Source organism: Chenopodium album, chromosome 9 (assembly GCF_948465745.1).
Source record: "Chenopodium album chromosome 9, dcCheAlbu1.1, whole genome shotgun sequence".
Classification (NCBI taxonomy): Eukaryota; Viridiplantae; Streptophyta; class Magnoliopsida; order Caryophyllales; family Amaranthaceae; genus Chenopodium; species Chenopodium album.
The window spans coordinates 22,550,384-22,561,332 of record NC_137842.1 but is presented as its reverse complement, the minus strand read 5'-3'; the positions used below and the strand labels follow the sequence as shown (position 1 = coordinate 22,561,332).

General features: G+C 37.7%; 1 non-coding gene across 1 annotated transcript; it reads left to right on the top strand.

Moving 5' to 3' along the window:
• The first annotated feature begins 1,810 nt into the window (after positions 1–1,810).
• Positions 1,811–1,917, top strand: LOC145560894 (small nucleolar RNA R71). The gene has a single exon (XR_014093488.1). It is a non-coding gene; the product is annotated as a small nucleolar RNA R71 (small nucleolar RNA).
• Positions 1,918–10,949: the final 9,032 nt, after the last annotated feature.

Below are 10,949 nucleotides of genomic sequence, written 5' to 3'. Positions count from 1 at the left end.
AAGAAAGAAAAAAAAATAAAATAAAGAGAAAGAAATCTAAAAGGTTCACATACGAGGCATAAATTCCAAATAAGTCCCAATCGTCAAACAATTGATCGTTCGATAACAACATCAATGATCCCGGGTTCCATAGAACCAATGCAAACAACCTCGAACCATTCAACTTCTTCCTAAACTAATCCTAATCTAAGCACTCAAAGAAAAATTAAAAGAGTGAAAACAAGAAAGGTCTCACCGGGAGGTTGGCTTAAAAGAATAAAGGAGCATAAAATAGAGTTCACCAAATGTCACTCAGCTCCAAGCTTCCAAAAAGCAACCTACAAGGCAAGACAAGACACAAAAGAAAACATTAAAAGAGAAAAAATAAAGGAAATAAAAAGAAAAAGAAAGGAGGGGGAGAAAAAGGGTTAGAAATCCTCCGGGTTGCCATCCGGGAAGCGCTTGTTTATGGTCTCTAGCTTGACCCTTCACCTCATTTAAGGTGGATTAAAGAACATCACCCTCATCAACTTGAGGATTGAATCATAGATGCCCCCAAGCTTGAGAACTAGCACTCCTTGAGGTCTCACATCACCACAAAGGAAAGGAGGGAATGAATCAAGAGCCGATGGTGGCTCATCTTTTCTCTTTCTCTTTTTCTTGTTGTTTCTTCTTCTTTTTTTCTCTCTTCTTTCTTTTCCATCTAAATGGGCGATTAAGCTTGGAATCCTCAATATTAGGAAGGGAAACCTCACCTTCCTCAAAAGAGCCATCAAACAAAACGGGAACTTCAAGGAAGTCATTATACCTCATTGTCACCTTATCATCACATGGAGGTAAGCTCTCATTAGCCATCACACCATTGACCACATCAACTCTACATACGCTCACCGCCATAGGGCTCTTCAAAACAACATTATCAACTAGCCTACAAGAAAAGGGAACCGGGCCTTCAAACTTGTTTGGTTCACTAAAATCAAATGGCTCCTCATTTTGTTCTTGAACCTTCTTCTCAACCACATCCTCTACAACCTTGTCCTCCTTGCTCTCATCCTCCTTGCAAGTTTTGGGTTGATAAGTATGTGAAGGGTTAGTAGATGATTGTAAGGGGATTTTTGTGGTTAAATGGAGAGAATAAATTTTGGCTAATTGGGAATCAACAACTTCATTGTGAGATTAGATCTCTTGGAATTGTTGAGTGATAATTTGACGTTGTTGAAGAATTTGGGTTTGTGTGTGGTCGGGTGGGGATTGTTCTTCATACGCTTGAGGATTTTGGTCATGATGTTGATCTTGAAATTTCCCTATTTGGATGGAAGGGTTGAAAAAAATTTGGGTTGGTAGATTAAAGAGAGGTCTATCATGGGGATAGGAGTTTTCTAGTCTTGGAGGTTGTTAAAGTTGTTGAGATTGAGTTTGGGTTACAAACTCTTTTTCCCTCAAAGTCAAAACCTCACCATTCTTGGGATTGAACTCTCTACAATAGGATGCATCATAATTCGTCCCACCACAACGAGCACATGAGAAATCAATGATTTGTGACGGTTTTGAACCCAAACCAACACTTGAGTTCAACTTGGAAAGACCTTCATTCAAGAGCTCAATTATGTGCTTAAGTTGGCCGACTTTCTCCAACTCATAAAGATCTCCTTGCTTCCCTTGGGACCTTTTTTGGCCTCCCCATTAATAGCTAGTAGCCACTTCTTCAATAGTAGCTTCAACTTGGCTTTGAGGGATTTTAATCAATTGGCCACCGGCACCCGCATCTAGATTGGTCCTTGACATTGGCTCCAAGCCATCATAGAAGAGTCTCATGAGTAAATTATGGTTGAATTCATGATGAGGACATGCTCTAATCAAATCCTTAAACCTTTCCCATGCTTCCCCAAGAGTTTCATCCGGTTCTTGCTCAAAAGAAGCTATCTTCCTCCTCATTTTTGCGGTTTGCTCATCCAAAATGAACCTCTTGAGAAAGGCCTTCGCAACTTCCTTCCATGTGGTGAGAGAGTTGGGCTTCAAAAGCTTGAGCCATTTCTTTTCTCCTCCGGTGAGAGATTGCCGAAAGAGATGCATACGAACGTAATCTTGGCTCACTTCATTGGTTTGCATCATTGCACACAACTCAATGAATCGGTCCAAATGCTCAATGGGTCTTCACTTGCACCTCCGGAAAATTGCTCAATTTGTACCATCCTAGCATATTGTGTATGGATAGTGAAATTAGTCTCGGTGGTTGGGAGAAGTATTCCACTGGTGAGCTCATATATTTCCGGATTTCCAAGCTCCCTAAAAAGAAGGTCATCCTCTTGCCTTGCCATATCTCTTTTTGAATACAACAAAGCTAAGCACACGATTAGCAACGACAAGCAGGATTAAACAAGCGAAATAAAAAACAAAGAAGGCAAATAAAATGACTCTAACAATAGAAAAAATAAATGTTAAACAAGCTGCTTCCCCGGCAACGGCGCCAAAATTTGATCGAAGGTTAGATAGGTCGTTAAACTACTACCCTAATCAAATTAACCATCTATATTCCTAAACTACCCTAATACAAGTATAGGGGCATGTAAAGGGTCAAACCACTAAGGAAGCTCACTCATTCAACATCAATTTTAACTAATGCAAGAGTAAAAAGGGGAATGTTTATGTCGGTTTTTTGATAAAAAGCACCAAGACTACAAACAAGCAAAGACAATGATGATTAAAATCTAGATAGAACGACGCTAGGGGTACGGGGGTGTCAAACATGATTAGAAAGAGGGGAACAATAATGGTTATCATGACGAACATGCCAAAGAACACAAGATTCTACCTAAACAATTCATTCACATGCAATAGTCTAGGCTAATCAATGAAAGAGGTCTATACTAATTAGGATCATTCTCATGCATCATATTAGTTACAATCAAATCAAGATAATAAAGAAGCACAATCCATAAAACTCCACTTTAACAACTTATTCTCATGTAATCGTTAAAATAGAGATGATCTTAATCTAGTTCAAATCACTTTCATGCATTTAAACTAGAGAACATCAAATAAAGTGCCACAATAATCTCAAGCTATCAAAAATCATGTCTTTCAATCCAACCATCATCATTTATCCAATATCAACACATATTTTCTACCCCCTTCCCCTAGCTAAGAAATTAGCCTAGGGAAGGGAGATTAAGCTTAATAACAATACTAAACATGAATTCAAGAAGCACAAAACTAAGCATGATGAAGAACAGTGAAAACAATACCAACTAGTTCACCTAAAACGATGAATGAAAATAATTAACAATAAAGCAAATAAAAAAAAGCTAAAAGAAGGGTTTAGAGATTACTAAAGATGAACTTGATTAAAGATGAAAACTTGGAAGAATTGCTTGATTGAAATGAACTTGACCAAAAGTTGAATACAGTAGAGAAACTTGAGCAATAATCTACTTTCTCTTTCTAAAATTATCTAATCTAACCCTAAGAGGGAGAAGCTCTCCTAAAACTCATTAAGAGAATAGAATAATTGGTTCCTCCCCTTAATTACCCTAAAAATGGGTATTTATACTAAGCTAAGAAAATAGAAAAATAAAGGAAGGAAAGAAAAGGCAAATAAAAATAAATTAAATTAAATTAAACTAAGAAAGAAAAATAAGATAAAAGGAAATAAATAAAAGGAAAACAAAATTAATAAAAAAACGAATTCCCCCCCCCCCCCATCAAAACGTGACCCTTAATTTCTTTGAATTTCAGCTACTCTTACTCTTCATCATCACGCATCACCGCCGCACATCACATCATCAATGGCTATCATGGAGCATCATCTTCGATCTTCAATCTCAATCATTCGATCTTATTAATTATCATGTGTGAAGCTCGTGAAATGGTTCGATCGAACCGAGAGCAGGTTTGACCGAACTACGAGGTTGGTTCGGTCGAACCGTGGGTGTGTTCGACCGCTCCTCTTCAAATAAGAAAACATCCAATGTTTCTGACTCTTTTCACACTTTTTGGCATTTTGATCGAACTTCTATGCGGTTTGCTCAAACCCAATTGAAATTGAATTTTCTTTGATTTGGGGCTGTTGCTGTGCGATTTGTTGTTGTGGTTGGAGAAGATGTTGCTGCAATTTAGGGGCAACGAGAGGAGAGATGGGGTTGATTCGGGTTTGCGGTGGCTGCTGCTCTGAGTTGCGGTGGTGCGTGAGGAGGGAGTGCGCAGAGATGTTGCGGGTTGGACGGTGGTTTGTTGTGGCTGCCGATTTGGGTGGCTGAAAGTGGTTGATTGTGGTGGTAAATGAAGGTGGGTCAGGGCTGCTAGATGCGTGAGAGAAGTACAGGGGCTTCTCTGTGGTTTCGGTGGTGAGACTGTGAGAGGACGCAGCTGTGGTGGTGGCTGAAGATTGAGTTGCTGCTGTTGGTGGAGGTATGTGTGGGTTGCTGCGGTTCTTGCTGGAGCAGGGGGGATCTGATTGGTGTAGTGGGGGTTAAGAAGGGTGGGGTGAAGGATAGGAAATGGAAGCAGCCTAGTAAATGAGTGCTTGGATTAAAGCCCGAACTTTGGAGTTCCGAACACGGCCTCAAATTAGAACACGAACCTTGACCCAAGCGCATACCTACACACATCAAGAAAATCGAGAAGAGAAGTAAAATAAAAATAAAATGAAAATAAATAAAGTAAAAATAAAAACAAACAAAATAAAAATAAGAGAAATAAAACTAAAACTAATAAAATAAAGAAGTTAAACTAAAACACTCCAAAATTACCAAAAAAAAAAACTAGAAACTTAACCAAAACACTCAAATAAAAGACGAAAGACAAGAATAAGAAAATAATAGAAATAAAGGATAAAAAGAGTGAAATTATTAGAAAAATAACTAGAAAATGACCATATACGGACCCCTAAAAGTGAAATAAAAGTCACTTATCATACTCAAGTAAGACCTTTACTGGGATGTTCATTAGAGAAATTAGAAGCAAACAAGAAGGTAAGCCTCTTGAAGTTGCCAATACATCCAGCCATCAGACTACAAAACCATTGTTGGGCAATACCCTTCAATGAAGTCGGGAACCATTTGCACCAGCTGGCATAATACAACCCTTGTAAATACATGAGGTTGGCTTAGGCCATGAGGTGGTCATCAGGGTTGGTGGTACCATCATAGGCGCCCACTAATATATTTTTAACCTTTGTCGGTTGTGCCGCCTTGGTTATTTCCTTGGTGAACACAGAGGGTTGTTCACCAAGTCTAAGCAGACAAAGCTGCCATTATAAAGGTTGGATGTTAAGTGTTGCCTGACCTTCGAAGAGGGCCGGCTGCATGTAAGGTTGCCCTTATGGCCCGTATGACATCTGGGGCACAATTGGGGCTGAGTTTATCATTTGAGGGCATGTATGGATGGACTTGTCACCTGAATGGCTCTCATGAACAAAATGAGAATACTTAGCCGAGGTATTTTTGAAGCTGTCTAGGAAGCTCGACGTGAAGACAAGTCAGACATCGTCTTATTTTTCTTTTGCTCGATGATATGTTGAGCATCAAAAAATGATTTTTTGCTACCGTCCGGCTGAATTTGCCGAATGACCTTCTTGTGGTCCATCTCGAGCATACGGACTTTAGACCAATCAATCAAGGTCCTGGCCTTCTTCCTATGACTATGGTGTGGAGTTGGTTGTCGGTCCCTGACGGACTTATTAATTCCCCTCAGCATGAGGAGACTTTTTGGCCGACTGACCCTTGCTTGAGCTAGATGTCCTTTTGATGATCAAGTCCTTGATCTTCCCTTTAAACTAGTCATGAATTTCATGAGTTCGTCTCTAGAGACGGGAGTCTTCCTTCTTGCCGCCTAGGTTTCCCTAGTCAGCTGTCCGGATGGTTTGCTCGGACCTGCTTGGATTTTGCCTTGTTCCAAGTTATCCCTGCGACGGATGCGCCTTGTTCTGAGTGACCCGTCAGAGGCCACACATGTTTCACTTTAACGTCATTATCAGTATCATGGTCCGAATGGACCTCCCTATCAACCGCCAGTTGTGTGGGATCAGGAAGCAGTACAGAGTGTTGTGAAACCATCTTAGAGATACTCTCCCTAAAGACAGCGCCAAATGTTTTGGGGTTTTTCTAGTCCCTCGAGAGAGTTACATCACTAAGACTGGAATCAGGCCGTCTGTACCTCCAAAACAATTGATGCTTCAGTTGGTCGGATTTCCGCCTCTAACGATCAAGTTAGTTGAGGTTTGAAGTAAAGAATGCGGAAAAGTAAATATCTTCTCGGATTCCAAGATCAGTTGTTTCTCTGTTTTCGAGAGTAATAAATGATGTAATGATTGTAAGTTGCCCCAATATTAAGGGAATCTACCTATTTATAAGGTCGTAGAAGTTTATGCCCTTATCCTAGGGTTTGGTGACCTAGGAACATGGGCTGCGCCGTTTTGCAGGGATCTTGAGAATTGGGCCTTGAAGGCCGCCTATCCCTTATGGGGTATCCGCCTGCCACGTGTCGTACCCTATTTGGTCCATTTGGACACCTTCCTAGGGTGATACGTGTCACGCTCTGAGAGGTCCAAGTGGTAGGGTAAAAATACCCAAAACACAACAGACAAGCTAAGGGCAAACTATTATGCCAAAATTTTCACTACAGTTTCAGATGTCTGTAGGTTGTTAGATTGCATGTTACAGGTTGATACGATGTCAACGACTAGGTTACCAGAAGTCCAAGAAAGTTAAATGAATATATTACCAAGGAATATTCTAAGAAAATCCAAATTTGAACAAGTTAAACTTGTTATAAGTTTTCCTACAATCAAGGAAGGGATATTTCCCAACATGAATAAGTTAATTGGAAGTGTAAATTGTATCCGCACCACAAACCAGTCCACATTCGTCAAAGACCAAATCAAAGAGCCAAACTACTTCTCCGAGGACACTCCCACTACTCTCCCACTACTACCTAAGCACCTTAAAAATAGAGAAGTCTTCTCCCACAAAAGCCAATTCATTCCTACGTACACTAACTCCCTAAATAACCACTGCATTCATGTAGCTCTCCCACTACTACCTAAGTACCTTAAAAATAGAGAAGTCTTCTCCCACAAAATCCAATTCATTCCTACGTACACTAACTCCCTAAATAACCACTGCATCCATTTAGACATTCCACTAAAAAATATATGCCAAACCTTCTACCACTCGTAGCCTGGTAAATACTCTTGTCAATGCTATCTTGTTACTCCAATATGCATTTGTATAATCCACTAACCAACCTACTATAATTTATCTAAAGTTATATATATGCGAAGACCCCTCTGACATGCATTTAAATAATACACAAATAATAATCCTCCAGTTGTTCCTCCGATCGTCATCAAAGCACCGTATATTCTCTAATCTCATTCCTTTTAAAACCTTTTGTATTTTTTAACTCACAACTTTATACTATCAAATATCATATATGCAATGTAATTGTACTCACTGGCTTTACGCCTACGTACTAGTAGATTGGTGGAGTCAACGCCCCTTGCGGTTTTTACCCTTATTCCTGGGTTTTTCAGTATCATCATCTTGTGTCTCTTCTTCCATGTCTTCCCCCTTTGTTCATCTTTTGTAGGTTATTTATCCTTATTCATTGAGCCTACATAATTATTAGCATCTTTATTAATCTAGATGTTGTCCTATTGACTCTAGTCAAATCTAGCGATCAGATTCTGTCCTATGTTCGTTTTTTAAATAAACATTATCTTCAAAGAGGTAAATCATCTACTACAATTCTTGGTTAATTTACACTTGTTTTTTTTGTTTGATTTGGGTTTGTTTTTCATTTTAATCGTTATTTTTTGTTGCATTACTCAAATTAAAGTATACCCTAAATTTGCGTTATCCTTCCAATTGTACTTCGCATAATAAGTTACATATGTAGTTGTAAAATTCAGTTGTTATTGAAATATTAATTTAAGATATAGTTTAATGATGTAGGTTTGCTTTTTTTTTTTTTTGAAAAAATTGTCAAAAGTAATACAAATTTAGAGCTGTCCACCAAAAACAATTCAATCTTTTAATTAGTTTTGAATAATACAAATTTTGAGGGCATCCGCTTAAAACAAGTTAAAACTGATTAGTTATCTCATGAACAGGTTTTATGGAGCACGTGACATTGTATTTTTTTTTAAAACTATTAAACAACTTTATAAGATAAATAAAAAAAATTAACCGGCCAAACAAGTTGTAGGTAAAATTACTTGTTTTAAAACAGGTATCCCTCAAAGTTTGTATTATTTAGAAATAATTAAAATATTGACTTGTTTTTAGCGGACCGTTCAAACTTTGTATTATTTTTTACAATTCTTTTTTTTTTGGGAAAATTAATGTACAATACACGAAAAAATTAATAAATTATTTTTGTTTTAGACAATTTATTTCAATTAAAATAGTTCTTATTCTATGAGTTGTGCCCAATTTATTTTCCATATAAATTTGTTTATCTGGGGTATAATAGTCTTTTCAAGTACAATTGGGGGGGTACATGCATCTTTTTATATAGAAGTTGAGGGGTACATGTGCAATTTCCTAAATGCAAGTTGCAAATAGTCTTTGGACAGCTCACCAAAAGTACTGAATAAATGACCATGCTTTTTGAATATATTTACAGAAATGCCACCAGATTAACAAAGATTAACAAAAAAAATCATTTATCTGGCTGATAAAACTTGTATCTGCCCTTATTGTTTGAAAGGAGAAGTTGGGTATCTGTATACACCTAATTGTGTCTCTCCAAAAACCAAAATCAGTGATGAGTACCTTTCACGTCGCTTGATTATCGAACGAAGTGAAAGTGTTAATAGTCTTGTGATGCAGTTGTTTTTATAAAAATTACTTTTCTTTCTGTTTTCGAAAATGTACTCTATTTATTGAAAATTTTCATTCCAATTTAGTTTGGTCCATAATAAGAGTTCAATAATAGTGTAGTTGGGTTGGGCTCGAAAAGACCTTTTCCGACGATATATTATAAGCCCAATTTCGATGAATAATGAGGAAGTTGTGCCCAAAATGCTAAATTGGGCCTGAAATGGTTTTATGGCCCAATGATCTAGTGGAGGGCCCATTAATTCATATTCCTAAAGTTATTAGGATTGATTTTAATCTTCCAGAATAATCTAAAGGTTGTTTTGAGTTCTAATGAGATTAGGAATGATAATTATATCTTTTATGAAAATAATGAATTGTATTTCGATTAAAACAAGTGTTTTTAAATAGATTAAATCTGATTTTCAAAGTATGGACTTTGTTAATCAAATTTAATTAAATTAAGGATTCCGTACGAGTTTTTAGAAAACGCGTGAATCAGCGCGGAACGACAAAGCTAACGCTAAACGACAAGCCTTTCGCACAGCGATAGGGCTGTCGCGTCGCGTTGGACCTTGTCGTTCTGCGACAGGGGCAGTTTTATTCCTAATAGGATTCGGTCTTTTTCTTATCATCTCCGGGCTATTTTCTCTGTAAATAGGGTCGTATACCCCGTTTTTATCAATCAACATCATTCACAATCATTAACAATCTTCTATTCTCTTCTCTCTCAAGCTAATAGTTTTTCTTTCTCCCTTTTTCTAAGCCTTCCAGTAGGGAATATTTCAAGCATTACCCCAAACTTGAACCCCACTGTGATCATACACTGAAGCATGATGGCGTCCAAAGGGAAGGAAGCTAGAGCTAAAAATCGCCAACAAGTTTTAGGAACTTGTAAACCGTTCACAGGGTGAAGGTTACACCCCTTAACGATCCAGGAGATTGTCAACTCCAATAGGTATGGAACCATGACTGGTAGTTCGGGGATGAAGGTACAAATCCAACCTAAAAGAGATTGAACCTGCCCTAATAATAGGCCTCTACTTTATTCTGATCGTATTCATATGCGCTTTCTAACTAACATGCAATCAATAGGTTAACCCTAAACCTGTTTATCTATGTTGGTTGAATATTAATGCACAAATAAATCTATTATTGGCGATCACTTGAATTAAAATCACATTAGCCCTGAACAAGATTATTAATTATCTTATATAAGCGTGATTACAAGTACTAGTTCCTTTTAAACATGCATAAAAGGTGTGATCAAGCAATAACAATAAATATCAAGCAACATAATAAATAATCAAAATAATAACAATTATAAAAATAACCATAATCATAATCATAATCATAATTGTTTAGGGTAAAAATACCCTAGACATGTGGACCAATGAGAGGAGGCCACGTGTCAAGTTCAGGATGGCCCAAGTGGCCCAATAGCCTCCTGACACGTGTCCCCTTCAGATAAGCTTCTGAAATGGCGGCCTTCAAGGGCCCAAATCCCAAGAAGCGCCGTAAATCGGCGCAGCCCACTAAAACCTAGGTCAAGTGACCTAGAAAGGGGCACTTCTACCAATGACCCTATAAATAGGGAGATAATTTTGGGGACACATTCAATCATTTATTACACCTACTTTCTCTCTCATCAGAGAAACACCTGAGCTTGGAATCCAAGCAGATCTCCACCTAAATTTCCGTACTCTTTATTCCCTTTCAAGTTACTAACTTGATTGTCGGAGGCGGAGCTTCACCACCCGGAGTCTCCGTTGTTTTTGCAGGTACAGCTCAATCGGACCAATCTTTGTGACGTAACTCTCCCGAGGGACGAAAACACCCAAAACAATAATTATGATAATAATAATTAAAATAATCATAATCATGTTAAAGCATAATAATAGCAAGATCCTAGGCATGATACTAACAAGATTAATAACGTACCCTAGCATGTCACTAAACATAAAAGATCAAATATATAGCCCTAACTTGATACTAACATGCTATTAAGAAAGACAGTAGGAAGCACCATAGAAATCATAATTGATATAAGCAAATCACCCTAAATATCATACTAAGGAAAGCATCCTAACATGATACTTGGAATCAAAATAACAACCTAAACATGATTTCTATATCATAATATCAAATAAA